Here is a 21,074-nt window from a genome sequence, read left to right as displayed (position 1 = left end):
TCTTGGATAACTTGTGAATACTCTTGCTCGACATTCTCTTTTATAATGGCCTCTCTTTCCACACCCATAACAAGATGTGCCAACATTGAAAGCAACTTGTTCAGCACCAACTACTCGACTTGCACTTGCACCCAGGCATCTCCTTTCTTCTTCACTCAATAACCTTTTCGTTACCTCTTCATATGATAGTACACCAGGCGATAAATTTTCGATAACTGTTACCACAGTTTCATATGATTTTGGCAAAGTTAACAGCAAATTATATATTATATCTTGATCTTCAATTTTTACCCCAGTGGCTTTTAACTGTCTCAGGACTTCCTCAAATTCACCAATAAATCGTTCTAATGACTCACCTTCTTTCAATTTCATGGACAGCAACTTTCTTTTTAGGAACAGTTGTCCTGGTAGCCCCTTTTTCTCATATTTTTCTTCTAAACTTTTCCACATATGGTAGGCCTCTTTTTTGTCCCGCAATATCTCTAACTGTGCATCGGAATTTGGCTTTATTGTTGCATTTTTGGAATTTTTTCATCTCGTTCTCGTTTAGACCTGCTGTGATTGTTTCGTCTTTTTCACACTCTAATACTTCATTTTCTGCCAATATTATTTCAATCCGAAACTTCCATGATACGTAATTCTCACCTGTTAGGGCCTCAATGTTATACATTTTTCATTGTTCCATCGTGTACATGTGTATAACCTATATTCGCTTATTGATACCTTATTATTATTTTTCATCCGTGAACTGGACCATAACCTTTTGTTTACTTTAATCATCAACTAGTCTAATTAATAAAAGAAGCTGCTTTCATATTTATCCTTTATTTCCTACGACTATATTGGATTACTACAAAAATACAAATTCATCTCTCTTAACATAAAAATCTAACATTTATCATCTGCCAGTTCTCTTCTTGTTAGAAAAAAAAAGACAGGAAGGAGGTTTTTAACGATCTACAACACCTCTCAGGAAAGTTATTATTTTGATGACTGAATAAGAGCAGTGTGATAAACTAGAGCACTGCGTGTAAAAATTACATTCATTGTCGAATATTAAGTGGTACATTTTGCAGTAGTATTGGAAAATGCTTATTTAGAAAATCCAGATATATGACACCAGTCACACAGCTGTCAAAAAAATGTGAGCCAATCACATAATCGCCAACAATACCACTCCAAACATTTATAGATCATCTAGTTTGACTATGAGTGTTAACAAAGTAGGGACTGTTTGATGCATAGTAATTAAAATTATGCCGATTCACTGTTCCATTATTATGAAATGCAGCCACATCTTCAAAAAGCACATAATCGAAAAAATATATCGGTCTCTTTGTACTTGCTGCTGAGACCATTGACAAAAAGCTAATCTGCGTTGATAATCATCGACTGTTAATTCTTGATGTAACTGTATGCAGTAAGGATGCATTTTATGTTTACGGAGGATTTTTGCTGCCAAAGTTTGACTAATGTCGTGTTGATGAAAAATTTCACGAGTGCTGATGTGGGGATCTTCAGTAGTCGGTATCAGTACATCCTATTCATTTTCTTCACTTAGAACAGTTTTGGTTCTCTCCTTTATTTATATATCAATTTTTCAAAAGCTCTTAAGTTTGGCTTCCTTCGTTCAGGATATCGCTCGTGATATATTCTGGATGCAAGTAGGCAATTTGTCGAAATTTCTTCTAATTCCCAGATCGTATCTCGTTAAGACTTCTACAGAATATTTTTAACATTAAAGAGAAGCCACACAGAGCGATTAATGAAGTAATAATACAAAAACTGCAATTTTCAAGGCATACCGTTTTACGGTTTAATAATATGAAAATTGTAATTTTTTAAAGCCTACTGTTTTACCTTTGTAGCTGACACAAATGGCCTTTTGTTCATTAATAACTGTGCGTCACAATCGGCAGTTAGGAATGTGTTACTAAAAACTTCTTGGCTTAGAATACTGTTGATATAACAATTTATTGAATAAAAATAATCTTGTTATATTATTATACAAGACATATATTTTCTTGTAGGAATTTCAGAAATTTTGCATTTCATTAAGGAAATATACACTGAGCGTCATAGAAAACGGGCACCCTAAAAAATGGGTCATTTTTGATGTCGCGTGTCTTCTTAACCTGTTGCCCGATTTAAGTGATTTTTTGAATATGTTATAGCCTTATTCTTTGTCAATATCTTTGTAGTAATATTTTTGCTAAACAGGTAAATTTTCATTGTATACCGGGTGTACGAATCAAACTGTGTTTTTTTCTCAAAGTTCTTAACACCCTGTGGAATATCCTAGCATTTATAAAATACTGAAATTAAAACTCAACTATAGCCTCAGGTTTTCTCAACATTTTGTTTTTTGATTCACTCGCTTATGTTGGATAATACAAAAGTTAGGTACTTTAACAATTAGCCATGTTCTTCATCAGTATAGGTTGTTTGTAAATAAGTGCGACAAAATTTACCTGTTTAGCAAAAATATTATTACAGGGATATTGACAAAGAACAAGGCTATAACATATTCAAAAAATCACTTAAGTCGAACAACAGGTTTAGGAAATACGCAACTTTAAAAATTACCCATTTTTTAAGGTGCCCGTTTTCTATGACGCTCAGTTTATTTCCTTAGTATCACATGAAATGTATTAATTGATACATTCATTGCATATTGTTATGGCTTATATTTTTTGTTAATAAAAATAATTTTGTTATCTAATAAAAATCAACATCAAATCAAATATCAAAATCAATCTAATAAAAATGTTCAAAGCGTTGCCCATTCACTTCCAAACATTTATTAACTTTTTTAATGAGATGTTCATTAGTAGCTCTTGATATTAATTCTCCATCTTTTTCGTTAAAAACTTGAAGGACTTTATTTATCATAGCTTCCTTAGTAATGACAGGTTCACAGAACACCTTATTTTTAACATATCCCTAAATATAGTAATCTAATAGTGACAATTGTGAGGATCTTGGTGGCTAAATAAATTGCCTTTATTAGCTATCCATTTATCCCTAAATATTACATCCAACAATATGCTAACCCCTCGCACATTGTGAGGCGGTGCTCTATCTTGTTGAAACCAAACCTAATTATCCTCATTATTGTGTAAAGTGTGCAGTACTGGTACAATTATTTGTCGTAAAATGTTGCAGTAACGCTCTCCATTTAAATTTTCGTCATACATCATGAGAGCGAATATCTTATTATTTTTCACAGCACAAAAACCATTGTAACCCAATCCTCTGGGAGTATTGTGATTTATACTCCAACCATTTTTAATTGAAGGCGACTCGTCTACAAATTGAACTGAGAACTATCGGCAACAATGTTAAATTTTAAAACGAAATTTATACCGGGGGCATTTTTATTGGGTATGCCTTGCCAATGTGCATAAGGGAAAAAGGAATTTTAAGATTTTATAAAATTTGCCCCGGTAACAATATACCTCCGGTCTATGGGTCATATTCACGAGCGGCTAAGTTGAACAAATTCCTTGAACACTGTGAATCATTGGTAACCTTATTAATACTTCGCTGGTCTATATATTTACGGCCAAGGAAGGGTGAGAATCCAAGAAATATTTTACTCGTCAACAGGTGTCCTTATCTGCATAGACGTAGACGTGGTGTGTTTTTTTTCTTGTGACATGGGATTAAGCCACAATTTAAGTTTTAAATTAAATTTATCTGGCGTTTCAATTTCCAACTTGGAAATCATTATCAAAATACAAAACATTAATAATTTAATCAAATTTTGTTTTTGATGTTTGGTAAAAAATTCTTCTCTAATAATTTAATTTTATCTCACTCATTCATATTGACAATTCAGACATAATATATTATATGTACATTTTAACGTAGATTTATTTATTAAATCTTAATCTTCGATTCATTGTCTTCACTCTTGTTCGTATTCTCGCTGTCTTTTCTTTCGTTTACTTGATTAAAAAAAACTCCACCATGTTTTTATTTTTAATAGGCGTCTAAATTGGAAATATTTTCTGATCTTTTTAAAACTTTGGAGCAAAAATTGCAGCGAGTTTGTTCTTAGTTCATTAAAATGAAACCAAACATTGCTTTTTGGTGGTACCATTTGCCATTATTCTTTCACGTTTTAATATCTGCAAAATAATATTCATGCGGTTTCCAAAGATCAAGGATAGTAAATGAAACTCAATACTTATTATAAACACACATCATAATGACAATTTGAAGTGAAAACTGACCTTGAACTACTGTATAGGTACTCCCTATTAATAAAATTTTACTTTATTTACTATTTCACTTCGAAAATAAGCCACATTTTAAGTTGCAAAGTCAATTTATTTGACGTTTTGATTTCCACTTCGAAAATCATTATCAAAATACAAAATGTTAATAGGTACCTATCAATTTCAAAAGTGGAAGTCGAAACGTCAAATGAACTGCTTTTCCAACTTAAATTGTGGCTTATTTTCCAAGTAAAATAGTGTATAATCATTAATATAACTAATATTGGATACAGTATGGTGCAAATGTTTGGAATAAATTCGTTAACCAGCGACATTCAGGATAAATCCTGAGACAGGCCGATTTTTATTTTTGAATTATGATTTTTCGACATATATATCATACTAGCGACGTCATCCATTTGAGCGTGATGACGTAATCGGTGAATTTTTTAAATGAGAATGGGAGTCGTGTACTAGCTCATTTGAAGGGTTATTCAATTTTATCTATTCAGTAATATAAACATTGATATAATTACTGATACAGTGTGTCTAAGAAAAATTATTTTTAATAAATTAATCGATGCAAAAAGAAGAATGTGTGTAATTTATTTAATTCAAAAAACATTCTAATGCTTTCAGAAAACAGAAAAAATGTGGTTTATTTCACAAATAAACATTGTTTTTCGCTTAAATTAAATAATGTTTAAATTGTCAAGAGGCAGATGGGTGGCAGCTCGAACATTAAAATTAGGCGAAAAGCAATGTTTATTTATCAAAAACTATTTTTTTCTGTCTTCTGACAGCAATAGAATGTATTTTAAATTAAATAAATTTCATGCATTCTTCTTTTTTGAGTCAATTTAATTCAAAAAAAAATTTCTTGAACACCCTGTATAAATAATTTTGTTAATAAAAAAGATAAAGTATTTCAATCCTAATAGCAACATTAATAATATTGAAAAATATTAAAAATATTACTAAACGATTTTTAAGTTGAAAACTTATTGGTACATTTCCCTGGTGACACCTCCAAGGCTTCTACAATTTGCAAGATAAATGGATGCTGCAGTGAAGACAAAAGGGAAGGAATTCTACACTATGCAATTCACAACCCCCGTCTGCAGCTTGGTAAAGTTCCAACGGAAAATGCACCTAGTTACTCCACGGAGTAATACTACTATAAAATAAAATAAAAATGGTATACATTTTTATTTTAAATTATGTTAATGTTTATATTGCTGAATAGAGAATTGAATAACCTTTCAAGTAACTATCACACGACCCCTATTGTCATTAAAAAAAAATGATCGATCATGTCATCACGCCCAAATGGATGACGTCACTAGTACGATATATGTCTCAAAAACCATAATTTAAAAGTAAAAATCGACCTGTTTCAGGACTTTTCCTTAAAGTCGGTGGCTTACGAAATAACGAATTTATTCCAAACATGCATCATACTGTACGTAATTGCATAAGATGTCACAAAGAAATAGATTCAGAAGAATATTTACTTTATTTTGTTAGAAAACTAGAAAATACCTGTCAAAACACACATGATAATTTAATAATTACATAGATCTTAGATTTAACTTTTACGTAATTACTTACCTGTTTATATAAATAATAAATAATTAAAATATTATTTTGGTACGCCACTGCAAAGTTGACAAGAGAACTATTGGTGACTCGTTTTAAGTGCGATGTTGCCAATGAAACACCTTCAATTAAAAATAGTTGAACTATAGAGGGAGTAATAATTTAAAATAGATGGAAGATGGGAGAGAAGTTATTGAATATGTTAATAAGAAATGGCTTAGCTCAGAGAAACAAATCAAAAAATGTCTTTTAATCTGTAACTACACCTCTTCAGAAACTCATTTAATTCCAATCACTTATAATAAGAACTTATTGTATGTAAATGCAAACTGAAACCTATTGATGACTACGCTATTTATCTTGATAAAATAAAACGTGACTAATAGTGACTACACGTGACGCAAAGTTTTTAAATACAACATAATGTTTTTCTGCAGCCGTCCCGAAAATAAAACTTTCGGTATGATTTATTAAATCTAAAGTACCAGTTTACACAACTCGTACCGAAAGTAGCTCCTTTCGGGACTAATTTTTTCACGTTGACAATAACGGGAACAGCTTTGACAATAACATCAACTTCGTATTTTATTATGACAACGTTTGTCATTTAAGATTCGGGTGTGTTTTCGCCAACGAACTGTCAATACGGATGGAATGGAGTAGTGGACCATTCAAATAGTGAAGCGAGATTGCGGCAACATACAACAGAGAGGTCCTAGAGAGAGACAGAGAATGCCCAGGAAGCCGTGTAATTTGAGTTGCCTATATCAACTTAAATCGGGGAAATGGACCTTATATTTTGAACTTTTCGTATTTAAATACGTCAGAACTCTCTTCTTCATTAAAAGAAGTACCTGTTTTATTATTTCTTTTTGTCAGTGTCATTAAATGATACACAATAAAATTAGTTATATTAATTAAGTATATCATGGCGCAGATCTAACACCTACAAAATAGAATATGCCAGAAAGAAAGACTAAAACCAGTACTTCTTTTAATGAGTGTTGACGTATTTAAATTTTGAAATATGTACTGCCAATCAGGTGTGCATTTGTTGACATAGTGGTTTTCTGCTAGACAAGCTATAACATTATTGAATAACGATAAACTTGACATAGTAATGAAGAAAGTATATACAAACATATTGATGTAATAAATAGGAGGACGCGAATATATTGGGAAGAATTTAGGTAGATTTGAGACTTACCTGAGAGTGCCACATTGGGTAGGATTTCAAAGGTTACAGTCATCAACAGAGTATTATCAAATATTGAATGGGTTGCATATGTGAGTCCATATTAAATATAGTAATGAAACACAGACTTACTCACAATCATTTAATTATACTTTGACGACCGGTTTCGATCTCTACAATATACAGATCATCTTCAGGTCGGCGTTACAAGTAGTTAAATGATGCCGTTACAAGGATTGCGTTGCAACTTAGTTGTTGTCATATTAGTACGTCCAAATTATGCTAATTGGTTTGTTGGGATAGAGTGATAGGGTAAAAAGACATGTTACGTAGGTTAAAACACAGTAAGATTTCGAATTTGGAATGGATCCTGAAGGAAGATGCGTATGTGAAACGGGTGATGTTTTGTTCGAATGGAGAAAGACAATGCTCCAGGAGTTGCGTATTAATTGTAGCAAAGTATGAAATGTTATTCTAGGATCTTGTACAAATGTGATGGTCTAAGAGTATTATCAATAGTAGGGAATTTGCATACAATTTTGAATTCGAAAAAAGTGATAAATCACAACAGAACATAATTTAAAACATATACAGAGTCATGAGGCACTGTACATACTCCTCTGGTTCGTTGAAACAATCTTTAGAAGTTAATTCAGGGTTATGAGAGTGCAACACGTTTTCCATAAAATCGCATATTTCGTTGAAATTTAGCACAAATGGAGGTGATCGATTTTCGATTTTATCTTTGATGGATTCTAAGGACTGAATGATATCTTCACAGGAGGTTTTGGGCTTTTTCTTTGGTTTAGATTGTTTAGGGGTATTAAAAATGGGTGAATCGGTTTTCGGATTGTATTCGTTTATTTCTGGAGATGATAAATTATGTCTTTTTAGCTGGTTTGAGTTGACTACTTTATTTGGGGTTATTGATGTTTCTGGTGCCGTAGTATTTTCGGTGTTATCTACAGTTGATAATGTTGTTTTGGAAGAAGACGAAGTGTTTGGATTTTCTTCTGAAATGTTTTTAATGGTATCGGTTTCCATAGACTGATATATTTTATCATTTGGTTGTGAGGATTAGATAATGATGATGTGGTCTGGGTTGAATCTACGAGGGTAGTTGAAGGGGTATCATTTGGTTTATGACGTTTAGATAATGATGGTGAGGTTTGGGTTGAATCTATGAGAGTGGTTGAAGGGATTTGATTTGAAATATGAGTGCATTCTGATTCTTGGTGACCAATGGTTTTACATTTGAATCCGTGTATGGAAAGAAATAGCCGGTAGGAAGTATTATCATGAGTTATTGTAAATGAGTCAGGAATGGACATATTTTCCAAGGGGGTAATGAACGATTGCCTTCTAAAGCTCAGAACATCACTACTCATTTTCAGGCATACCTACTCGAAGAAAAGTCATTTTGGATACAGTGTGAATACCAAGTTTTTGTAATTCTTGTTCAATTATTTCGTTCGGGATTTTAGGACATGCACTAGATATTAGAAGTCTCTGGGCTGGAGAAATTAGTCTTCTTACTTCGACTTGACATCCATTTATTTCGATATATTTATAAGAATGAAGCAGAGAATCAACAGTATTTTTTGAAGAAAGGTATATACATATCCTGTTGTTAGCAATTCTGGAGACAAAACGTACATTAATAATTGGACCCACTAGTGATCCAACAGTTACGACGTAATCATGGATTTTGTACCTTCAATGCTGGAAATGACTATTGCGTCTTCTTTTGTAAGATGTTTAAAATAATTTACGGCATCTGAGTAACTGTTTAGTGGAGTTGTGTGTAGTACTATTATTGTTTGATGTCATTCAATTAATTTTTTTGATCAGAAGTTGAGCCGGTCCTGTGGCCGGTCCAAAAAACTGGTCAAGAACCAAGTGGAATTTTTGTTATCTCTTTCCGTAGGCATTATTTTTAAAGGTAATTTTGTTGTTACAAAAATAATACTAAAATAAGTGCTACTCACTTGAGATAATATTGTCAGCACAAACTAATGCTTTAATTTGTAGTAGAGGTATAAAATATTAAATTATGATTTGTTTTTACCATTTAAAATTACTATTATTTCGGAGCAGCTGATAACGCGGTAGATTTGATCGCTATCAGGGCCGAACTCCAACTTAAAAATATGATAAATTAATTTTATTGGCTTTTTATGCACAAATATAGAGGAAGGCGGAATTACTATACAGAAATTTTCCTTAGTAGTTCCAAGAGCAGTGGAAATTTGAAATGGTTTTTTAAATATCGAATTTTTCAAATATTTTTCACCTATTTTCGGTGTAATAAAAGATTTAGTGCTCCCGGTATCTATAAGGACTTTTAAATTATGCCCAGGGAAAATTATGTACGGCAATTCACATTCTTTGTTAGTTAAGTTTAATAATTCTACATGCTCTGGTTTTCTTCCGAGGCTATCTCTTCTAAAAAAGGTTCTTGGGATGAACTTTCGGGTCAGTCTATTTAGGAAGTTTTGTGATGGTCTGAAAGTATTATTGGTTGTTATAGTCATTGGAGTAGGGTTTGAAAATTTTCTGTTTGGATTTGGCTGGAATACATTGGAGTTTCCATTAAAATTCCTACTTGTACTAGGATTATTTTGGAAAGAATTATTTTGATTATTTTGTCTCATATTTTAAGGATTCGGTTGGGGATTCGCAGGTTCCATAGTATTTCTCTGTATTGGAAATTGGTTTCTTGGTTGATATTGAATTTGGGGTTGATAATTATTTTGTTGGTTTTGTTGGAAATTGGATTTTGGCCTAGGTGAGGGCCGTGTTACTTCGATAAGATTTGGGATTTTTGTTGTGAGAAGAATTATTTTGATCGAGATATATTTGAAAATCATTTGTCAGGATGCCTAATGCAGAATTTTAATCTATAGGATTCTTTGTACGCATTAAGGTGCCAAGAGCTTCTTTTAACCCACGTAACAAAACTTTTAATGCCAAATTTCAGAAAAAGCTACCGAGGATATTAATTTCAGCAGCATGTTCAGTTTTTAAGGTCAATACAGATATTTGAAGATTTATTAATTTTTGTATTCGGTTGTAAAAATCGAACGGGGATTCATTATTGCCTTGTTTCAAATCTGAAATTTCTATGCTTAAAGTATAAATAGCTCTTTTATATGAATAGGAATTAATTAAAGCATTTATTAAATCTTGCCAAGTTCTAAGATTACAAGAAGAAATATTAACTGCGGCTTCGTCTTTTATTTTTGCAATTATGCTTCACATCAAATAGTCATTTTGAAAATCATTCACATCTGTAGCATTATAAAATTTGGTTACAAGTTTTTCGGAAATTTCTAAAAATCTAGAAAATCTGGAATCATATCTAAGTATTCTTTCTTTAACTGAGGAACTTGCGGAACAGCCATTTTAATAGTCCATTCGTTCACGGTTTTTGCCCTAAATTTTAAAGAACCGCTTGGATTGACATGAAATTTGGCATACGCATAGTTTACATGTCAAAGAACAAAAGTGATAGTGCGCCGATGTGTGCTTTTGCCCTGGGGGTGACTTTCACCCCCTCTGGGAGGTGAAAAAATATATGTTTAAAATATGTCTGTAAATGGGTAAACTGACTAATTTTAAGTAACTTTTGTTCTATAGAGCTTTTTCGCCAAGTCAACACTTTTCGAGTTATTTTCGAGTGAATATGTTCATTCTTCAACAAAATAACTACATTTTTAGACGGTTTTTCGCAAATGACTCAAAAAGTAAGTATTTTGTCGAAAAAAAACGTTCTTAACAATGTGGTATTATAATATCACCCTGTACAAAATATGTTTAAAACTCATTCAAAGTCATTAATCCATGTAGTATCTGTTCTTGTATCAATAACCGCAAGTAACATTGAATTGTCATGTTTTGTTATTATTTAAATGTGTATATAAACATTAACTCGGTGGAGAAAGATTATTGTACTCAGTATTTAATTAATGTAAGGTAGGTCGCTACTGATATATGTAAACAGATTGTTATGGTTAGTCATTGATGGAGTTGAGTGTAAATAATATAATGTATTTGAACTAAGAAGAGAGTTTTAATTAATTACGACCTAGAAGACAGTAACATCACACTATTTAATACATGGCGATCCTGTAAATTAATTGGGAGAATCTTCTGACAATGGGCGACAAAAATTGGAAACACAGACGGCGAAGATGGACCAGGACGAAGATGCAGAGAACCCAGGGAACAAAGACAAAGTGATAAAATGTAAGTAAGAATGTCTATCTTTATTAAAAATGCTTCCCTCGTTTTTATATATACATATTATTATTGAACATTGAATATTTATCTTTGCTGATTTTTGAATAATTTATGAAGTATCGATTTTTTTTAAGAATATCTATGAATTTTGAAACATGAAGTGATTTTTGAGAATATTTTTATCAAAGTTTATTATATATGCTATTACTGAATTTTTATTGAATTTTGAATTTTTATTTAATTTATTTGAAAAATCTATCCGATTTCGATTTTTAGTACGGTTATTTTTGAATATTTTATGGAATATCGAATTTTTTTTCAAAAATGTCTATCGAATTTTGAGATATGAACTGATTTTGAATATTTTTATTTAACTTTTGCATATGCTATTTTTGAATTTTTATTGAATTTTTTCGAATATGTATACTACTCTTGAATTTTTATTAGCCAGTTGTTTTTATTATTGATATTTATTGATTCTATAGATACATTTTAATCGATTTTGTGTTAAATATTGTATGATATGAACCTGAATTAATAATTTTTGTGTGATAAATGATATATAAATGATTTTTTTAATAAATAATGATTAGTGATGACATACGATAAACATTGCTATAAGCAAGATATATATTTTTAACGAACCGACCTGATGCGTTGAGATAAGGAATTTGGATAAGAACTATATAGATAAGAAGAAGAACTAACAATAGTATAAGCTAAATATTATGAGACAACTTGAGACAATAAGAAACCCACTGCTCTTGTCAAATTGGGAAGGTACTAAGTGATTTATAGAAGCTTGAAAGCTTATTAGAGACCCACTCTGTGTTTTGAGAGTACCTATTTTATTCATGATTATTCGCGAATAAACAACGGCCTCAAAGCAAGGGATTGAGGTTGTGATATTTTTAGAAGAATTTGAACCGCATAAAATACCTATTTCGTGTTTTGAGTTAACTATACCACCTAAATGGTGCGTACAGATCAGGGCGAAAATTCGGGTTAATATTGGCGGAGAACTAAGACATCCGAGTGAAACCTCTTTTATTAAGGTAAAACGAAGGTATCGGAGCTAGTATATGAAGTGATGATTATGATGTTATATGAAATGATATATGAGATAAATGATATATGATTGTTATATGAAAGATGTATATGAAGATGAATTATATACACTGTAGAAGTGCTATTATATGAAGAAAAATTAATTATATGAGTTGTAGTAACAGACAAGAAGAAAAGAAAGAAAAAAAGAGAATTTTTAGTAAAATATGTGGGAAAAATGAAAGAAGACACATAAAAATTGCAAGAAAAGCAAAATTAAGAAGATATTAAGCAAATAAGTAGCTAATCATTGAAATATGTCTAAGAATTAAAACTGTAAATTTTTTTCTAAAGTAACGTAAATTATAAATAACTTATTTTTAAATGTAGATAATGAATTCAGGTTAAATTTTCGTGGAAAATGGAAGTGTTTGAATTAAGGATAGACAATATCTTACAATAGTGTTAGTAGATAGTAAGCAAAGGGACACAAAAAGTGAAGTTTTTAGAGAGATTAAATCTTTATTATAGGTACAAGAGAGTTATTAGAAGTTTTTTTAGAGACACATATTAAAAGTTTTAGAGAGATTACATTTTTATTATAGGTACAATATTTTAAAGTTAGTAAGGCGTATATAAATAAATCAAAATAAGACTGAAATAATAAGATGAAATAGTAAAGTAACGTTAAATTATTTTTTTTATATACCATTTAATAGAGGTTTAGGTAATATTTAGACTAGCTTAGGAAGTATTAAATTCGAGATTTTATTACAATTAGATTAATTACGGATTATAGGCACTAAAAGACTATTTAAAAGTAAGGATCAATTCCATTCACTGTGGACACTGTTTTGATGAAGTGAATTAGTGAACGAAAAAAAAAGGACGAAAAGACACGACGTGAAAGTACGTGAACTAGTAATAGGTTATAAAATACCAGTTCTAGTATAGGGAAAATATGAACTTTTGTGTAAAATAGGCAAAAGAATATACATGTTTAGGGAAAAATTGATTGATCTGAAATGTACCATGTTACAGTTAGTTAGCATAGTTAGGAAATTTAATTTTTCAAAATAGTATTAGGTAACCATAAACATTTTTGTAAAAGGGAAAGAGGAGCATCACATTTTAAAAATATGTAATTTTAACAAAACGGGGAGGTGTGGTATTATAATATCACCCTGTACAAAATATGTTTAAAACTCATTCAAAGTCATTAATCCATGTAGTATCTGTTCTTGTATCAATAACCGCAAGTAACATTGAATTGTCATGTTTTGTTATTATTTAAATGTGTATATAAACATTAACTCGGTGGAGAAAGATTATTGTACTCAGTATTTAATTAATGTAAGGTAGGTCGCTACTGATATATGTAAACAGATTGTTATGGTTAGTCATTGATGGAGTTGAGTGTAAATAATATAATGTATTTGAACTAAGAAGAGAGTTTTAATTAATTACGACCTAGAAGACAGTAACATCACACTATTTACTACAACAAAAATATATGTAGCATGTAAAAAAGTAATGGTGTACGCGTTAGGTCTCTGGACCTCGTAAAACCAGAGTTATAGCCAATGAAAAATAGATTCATATTCACCAAAGTTCAAATAGAATATTTCTAAGTGAAATATCCAAAAAATTAAGCACTTTTTGCGGAAAACCCATTATAACTTTTTTAAAGTGTTTAAAAAAAGCTTTATTTCTGTTTTTATAAAAAGTTTCTAGCATTAAATTTAAGCAAGTTTTGCTCAAAATAAAGATGGTCGCTTTTGTTTTGGCAAAAAAAAATCGGGGAAACCACCCCCTAATTATCATCTTAAATGAAATTAATCGTTGCCGGTCCACAAATTATTTTACTTATGTTGTGTTTATACACACATCAAAATAATCTAGGGGACAAAAACAAAATGCGAGATTACAGAAGTATTTTAAATGATTTATTTCAAATATTTAAAAAATAAGTTATAAACAAGGGTCCCGAATATAAAATAAACTTTTTATAAAATAAATTTTTTTCTTAGAATTATCTCAATAGCTCTTAAAAAACTAAGACAAAGCTCCTCCATAAGTCAAAAAATGCTAACATAAATAAATAAAAAAATAATTTGTGGCCCCTCAACTCCTAACAAAGTAGTCTGTAGGATAAGTTAATACAGTGTATGACCTCCACGGTTGTTGATTACTGCCCTACATCTGTTAGGCTAACTCATGATCAGATGGTCAGTGTCTTTCTGCGGTATTCTGCTCCACTCCATTGAAAGGCCCTCAAACAGTTGCTGTTTTGTTTTGAACGCAATATTTTGTTGTAAAATGCATCTGCCCAATATGTCCCATAAATGCTCAATTGAGTTTAAATCTGGCGATTGTACAGGCCATGATAAAACCTCAATTTCGTTATCTTCGAAGAATGTTTGCAAGACCCTGGCAGTATGTGGACGCGCATTGTCATGCATTAATTGAAATTGGAAACCAGCTTCTTATGCAAAGGGTATAACAATAGGTTCGAGAATAATATCCCGGTAGTCTCTTGCATTTAGAAACCGTTCCAGATAAATGAAACTGCTTCTTCCACCAAGAGAGATGCTACCCGTATCATTAAACTGCTGCTTTGCTGTCTATGAACCTCCTGCACAGTGACCAATCGTTCAGCATTGCCAGATCGTCTCCAAATTCTTGTCCGTCTCGTATCTGGTGCAAATCCAAATAGATACTCATCTGTGAACAAAGTAGAGGATCACTTACCTCTAACCCAATTTGCGTTTTATTGTGCCCACTTAACTCTATGAGCGCGATTTCCTGTGGATAACACACGCACTCTCACAGGTCTACGTGCATCTAAACCTACTTCATGCAAGTTATTTCTAATAGTTTGGCAACTTAAAAACAGCTGATGGGTCTCTTGCAGTCTCATTTGTAATTGTCATGCAGTTATAGTGAGATCTTCCAAATCCTGCAACCTAAGAAAACTGTCTTTAATCTGGTTGGTTATCCTTGTATGGCCTGTATGATGTTCAGCAAAATCACCAGTTTCATGAATCCTTAACCACAAACAATTAATGACATTACTGTTCTTGTAGAGAGCCTCAACAACGTCTCTTTGGTGCCCACCACGAACCAAGCACCAAACACCACGCACCAAGCACCACGAACCAAGCACCACGCACAAAGCACTACATACCACGCACCAAGCACCACCCACCAAGCAACACGCACCAAGCTCCAAGCACCACGCCCCACGAACAAAGCACCACGCACAAAGTCCTACGCACCAAGCACCACGAACAAAGCACCACGCACCACCCACCACGAACCAAGCAACACGCACCAAGCACCACGAACCAAGCACCACGCACCAAGCACCACGAACAAAACACCACGCACCAAGCACGACGAACCACGCACCACACACCAAGCATTACGAACCAAGCACTACGCACCAAACACCACGCACCACAAACCAACCACCACGCACCAAGCAACACGAAACAAGCCCCACACACCAAGCACCACGCACCACGAACCAAGCACTACGCACCAAACAGAACGCACCAAGCACCACAAACAAAGCACCACGCACCAAGAACCAAGCACCACGCACCAAGCAACACGCACCACAAACCAAGCACCACGAACAAAGCACCACGCACCACTTACCAAGCACCACGCACAAAGCACCAAGCACCACGCACAAAACACCACGCACCAAGCACCACGAACCAAGCACCACGCACCAAGCACCACGAACCAACACAAAGCACCAAGCAACACGCACCACGAACCAAGCACCACGCACCACCCACCTCGCACCAATCACAACGCACCAAGCACCACGCACCAAACACCACGAACCTTAGCACCACGAAACAAACACCACGCACAACGAACCAAGCAATACGCGCATAGCACCACGAACCAAGCACCACCCACCAGGCAACACGCACCAAGCTCCAAGCACCACGCACCGAACACCAAGAACAAAGCACCACGCACCACGATCCAAGCACCATGCAACACGCACCAAGCACCACAAACAAAGCACCACGCACCAAGAACGACGAACCATGCACCACGCACCACACACCAAACACCTAGCAACACAAACCAACCACCACGCACCAAGCAACACAAAACAAGCACCACCCACCAAGCACCAAGCAATACGCACCACTCACCACGAACACAGCACCACGCACCAAGAACCAAGCACTAAGCAACACGCTCCACAAACCAAGCACCACGCACCAAGCACCACGCACCACCCACCAAGCACCACGCACTACGAACCAAGCACCACGCACCGAGCACCAAGCGTTACGCAACAAGCACCATGCACCACCCACCAAGCACCACTTTCCACGCTCCTTACATTACGAACCAAGCACCACACACCAAGCACCACGCCCCAATCACCACGCACTAAGAACGAAGCACCACGCAACAAACACCAAGCACCACGCACCAAGAACAAAGCATTACGCACTAAGCACCACGAACCAAGCACCACCCACCAAGCACCACGCACCAAGCACCAAGCACCACGCACCTAGCACCAAGCGTTACGCAACAAGCACCATGCACCACCCACCAAGCACCACTTTCCACGCTCCTTGCATTACGAACAAAGCACCACGCACCAAGCACCACGCCCCAATCACCACGCTCTAAGAACAGAGCACCACGCAACAAGCACCAAGCACTACGCACCAAGCACCCCGCACCACGAACCAAGCACCATTCACCACGCACCACCCACCACGCACCAATCACAACGCACCAAGCACCACCCACCAAGTACCACGCACCAAGCACAACGCACCAAACACCACGAACCAAGCACCACGAACCAAGCAACACGCACCTAGCACCACGCACCAAGCACTACGCACCAAGCACCACGCCCCAAACACCACGCAACAAACACCACGAACCAAGCACCACGCACCAAGCACAACGAACCAAGCACCACGCACCAAGCACGACGCAACAAGCACCACGCACCACCCACCAAGTACCACGCACCAAACACCACGAACCAAGCACCACGAACCAAGCACCACGAACCAAGCAACACGCACCTAGCACCACGCACCAAGCACTACGCACCAAGCACCACGCCCCAAACACCACGCACCAAACACCACGAACCAAGCACCACGCACCAAGCACAACGAACCAAGCACCACGCACCAAGCACGACGCAACAAGCACCACGCACCACCCACGAAGCACCACGCACCAAACACCACGAACCAAGCACCACGAACCAAGCACCACTGTAATAAATAGTGTGATGTTAATGTCTTTTTGGTCCCAATTAATTAAAACTCTATTGTTTGGATAACTTTATATTTACATCGTATAAACGGTGATTCAACCATAATTGTTTACAACTACAAATCATTACCTATACCACACATTTGTACATATCAAGTACCTAATTATAACAACTCTTGAATTTACCTACACTGCATTTTTATACACGACATAATATGTAAACCTCACGTATTAATTCACGGTCAGGAGTCATTGTCTTCGAGCATGGCTAATACACTACATTATATTTTGATAAAGATATTTACAACTTAATTTATATAGGTTGTCCCAACTATATTACATCTCCCTGTTTTAAAATGAGATCTATTTCTCTTTCCCTTTTACAAAATGTTTATGGTTACGTAATACTATTTTCAAAAATTAAATTTCCTAACTATCCTAATACCCTAAACATGTATATTCTTTTTCCTATTCTAAACCGGTTTTTCCTAATACTAAAAAATTGTTTATCATTATCACTAATTCACTTTCTGGTCCGTCTTGCCTTTTAGGCTTTTCTCCATTCACAAAAAAACAGTGTCCACATAAAAACAGTGACTAAACCTATCCGGATTTTTATCATAGTCTTTTAGTGCCTATAAGCATCTCATATAAGCAGGGGAATACTCTAATCTACCTAAATAATTATAAAAATCTCGTATCTAGCTAAAAGTCCTAAGCTAAGCTAATATTACTCGAATCAGTTAATAAAAATGCAACCTTTACTTTATTAATAATTCCTATTTCAGTCTTCTTTTGATTTATTTATATACGCCTTACTAACTTTAAAATAATGTACATATAATAAAAATTTATCTCTCTAAAAACTTCTAATATGTCTCTAAAATCTTCTAATAACTCTCTTGTACCTATAATACAGATTTAATCTTTCTAAAAACTTCACTTATTGTGTCCCTTTGCTTACTATATACTAACACTTATTGTAAGATATTTTTTTTTATTAAAGAAAATTACCGCATCCACCAACAGGTTATTAGCGGCATTACTTGATAAACAAAGGTTCACAATTATTTTAACAAGTAAAAAAAAATAACTAGATTTGATACAAGATATTGATAGATATTAGATAGTTGAGTAAGTCTTTTACTGGACAGTTTTCTCCTAATAAAGCTAGTAGAGTGTTTGGTAGATTGTTCATTGAACGTTCACGTTGATATTTTGGACACTCGATTAACAGATGGGTGACGGTAAGAGGCGTAGCACATAGGTCACACATGGGACGTTCACTGGCCGAGAGTAAATATGAGTGTGTAATCTTGGTGTGCCCTATACGTAGGCGCGTTAGAACCGTTTGAATAAACCTCGAACTAATACTTGTTTTCCACTGTCGTGTATCTGGTTTTACCGATTTTAGTTTAGATTGCGATAGAAACCATTCGCGTTGCCACTGACCGATCACTTTTTGTTTAAAAAACGTTTTGAGATCTTTAGATACACACTCGCGCACTAATTCGGACATCGCACTTGTTGCTGCATTACGAGAACTTCTGTCTGCCTCTTCATTGCCCATAATCCCTATATGTGATGGGATCCATATAAATTTCGGAGTTGTGTTGTTCTCTTGGGCAATTTGTAGCTCAATTTTTATTAGTTTCTCTAAAGGACTTTCAGGATACAGATGCTGGATTGCGAGAAGAGAGCTGAGCGAGTCGGTGAGAAACAGAGGCTTTGAAATATTTGAAAGGTTTGCATGTTTTAGGGCGCGATACAAAGCAAATAGTTCAGCGGTGAAAACGCTTGAACTAGGCGGTAGTTTAAATTGAAAAGTAGACGTTGGAGTTACAAATGCACAACCAATACCTTCAACGGACTTAGAGGCATCGGTGAAGATGTTTGTGCAGTTTAGGTAGTCTCGTTCAAGAATCTCGTTCAGTTTGTTTTTTATAAGTAAGGTGTTAGTGTATTTTTTGGAGAACTCTAGTAAAGAGGTGTTGCAATTTGGGATGTCTATTAACCATGGAGTGGGATATTGGATGTTACAGTGAAACACGTCTGGAATTGTTGCATCGAGTTCATTTAAAATTGATCTTATTCGCATGTAATAAGGTTTTCCGGTACGAGGTCTATTGGAGAAAAAGTCGTGATTATTTTTGGAAAAGGTATTTTCAAATAGTGGATGATCCTTATTGGCAGCTACGGAAGAAGCATGTGAAAGTGTTAAAATTGTCCGCCTATACTGCAATGATGGTTCTCCAGTTTCGGAATATATGCTTTCTATTGGTGAAGTGTGAAAAGCTCCGAGAACGATCCGAAGTGCGGCATTGTGGATTGTATCTAGTGGTTTTAAGGTAGTCTTAGTTGCGGAGGCATAAACAATTGAACCGTAATCGATTTTGGATCTAATTAGTGTTTTGTACAGAAGCAGCAGCGTAGAAAAGTCGGACCCCCAGAAACGATTTGATACGGTTTTAAGCAAGTTGAGTCTTTTGTTGCATGTTAGCGCCAAGTGTTGTATGTGCTTTTTCCAGGAAAGTTTTTGATCTAACCACATACCGAGGAATTTCACAGAGTTTTCGAAGGGAATGACGCTGTTGTGAAGATAAAGGACTGGAGCAAAGGGTGATTTTTTCGAAAACAGCATCCCAGTTGTCTTTGTAACGGAGAATTCGAATCCTGTACTTGCTGTCCATTCTTCTAGCCGAGTTAAAAATGACTGTATTATTCGGCACAAAGAGTCTTTTTGTGCTCCTTTAATGTACACCACTAAATCGTCTGCATAGAGGCGAGCTTTGAGAGGTTTAGGTAATTTATTTAATATGTTGTTTATGGCAACTAGGAATAGGGTAGGACTGAGTACTGAGCCTTGTGGAGTACCATTTTCTGCAGTATGAAAATCTGAATAAACGTTGTTGACTCTTACTTGGAAGGAGAAGTTTTTTAAGAAATTTTCGATATAGGCTAAGCAGTGTCCTCGAATATTGCATGCGTGCAGTTTTTCGATGATGCTGTATCTCCAACACGTATTGAAGGCTTTCTTTAGATCGAAGAAAATAGCTATGCACATTTGATTCATTGCTAATGCTTCTTGGACATCACTTTGTAGGTCTACAATATTGTCGACTGCTGACCGGTTACGTCTGAAGCCGTTTTGCTCTGGTAAGAAAAAATTAGTGTTTTCCAGTGTCCACATAAGCCGGGCGTTGACTATTTTTTCCATTAATTTAGCCATGCCACATGTTAGAGAGATGGGCCTGTATGATTCTGGGTCAAGTCGAGGTTTTCTGGATTTTAAAAACGGTAGAATTGTAGCCTTTGACCATGTAGACGGAAATTGCCGACGTTGCCAGATTTGATTGAAAATTAGCAAAAGATGTTGTTTTGCCAATATTGACAGTTGCTTAAGAAAGAGAACAGGGATATTGTCGGGTCCTGGACTTGAGTTTTTCATGTCCTGTAAGGAGCTATTCAGTTCCATGATAGTAAGA

Source organism: Diabrotica virgifera, chromosome 9 (genome assembly GCF_917563875.1).
Source record: "Diabrotica virgifera virgifera chromosome 9, PGI_DIABVI_V3a".
Taxonomy (NCBI): Eukaryota; Metazoa; Arthropoda; class Insecta; order Coleoptera; family Chrysomelidae; genus Diabrotica; species Diabrotica virgifera.
Note: the sequence above shows the minus strand (reverse complement) of the source record.